Source organism: Cystoisospora suis, assembly GCF_002600585.1.
Source record: "Cystoisospora suis strain Wien I chromosome Unknown contig_4745, whole genome shotgun sequence".
Taxonomy (NCBI): Eukaryota; Apicomplexa; class Conoidasida; order Eucoccidiorida; family Sarcocystidae; genus Cystoisospora; species Cystoisospora suis.
The window spans coordinates 962-2,102 of NW_027157537.1; positions in this window are offsets into that span (position 1 = coordinate 962).

Genomic DNA, 1,141 nt, shown 5'->3' on the forward strand with positions numbered 1-1,141 from the left:
CGTGGGTGCGGCAGTAGCTGCAGGGACTACCTTGTGCAGTGTTGCCTAGGGCGGAAAGCTCGCTAGAGCCGTCGCCCGAGCGTCCCCAAACGACTTATCACAAGCTGCCGCGTGTCACGGTAAGTAAATAGCCAGATCTGGAAGCAATAGCCCCGAGACAAACAATTTCCAAGCAGAGCCACAACGCTTAGAGACCAAAGTGGACGCTTCCCGCGCCGCACGGTCCGGGCAACTCCCCAGGGTCGACTACTTGTGGTCGGGAACAGGACGAAACCAACCGAACTTCCGGAAAAGCAGAGGTGTTCTCAACCAACCATGTGAAAAGCGCGTCGAGACTGGGACAAACCAATCTCCCTCGGCGTCTTTAAAAGAATCCCAAACAAAAGGACCAGGGTCAACTAGATTCAGAGAGGCAGAGAGATTCGCTGGGCTACGGTGACACGTCGGTTCACCCAAATCGTTCAGCCAAGTTGTTTCCAAACGCTGTTACCGTGTGAAACTGTAGCCGTCCACAGGACGTTTGAGAACCTGGAAAAATAGAGATTTTTTTCCAAAAGCCTAGAAAACTCCGTCCCAAACCAGTTCTAATAACGGGTCAGATCAATAGAGCCACACCGCTCAACGAACCAGATCACCGGGCCAGCGCGCCTTCCAATCGGCACGCCTCAGTACACCAAGAATACTACTGAGCCCGTGTACTGATTCCCATGCTGCACCACAGGCGGATGCGATCGGATCGGTTCCCGGGTCACGGCACCACTTTGTTGTGCTTTCGAAACGCGAAGATACCGCATTCACACAACCGCGACAACGCAATTACGCAACCGCCCAAACACGGGTCTATCTACTGACGAATGTAACAAGAAGGTCGTTGACAGCTGCACAAAAATAACAAGGGATAGGTGTGAGCTCCGCCACGCCCACCACGATCGGAATCAACCGCGAAGCTCTCTTCCCGTCACTCCGCCAACGGACTACTACGGGGAAGAAAAAAACGAAACTCTACTTCTTCCTCCCTTTTCTTCCTCTGCCTATCCTGTCGCTGCCTGGTGCGACATATCGGGGGAGTCGCGTCTCTTACTCCGCCTCCCCGGAGAGCGGGTTCCCACAACACTACAGACTACTGCCAACTAGTCTACTA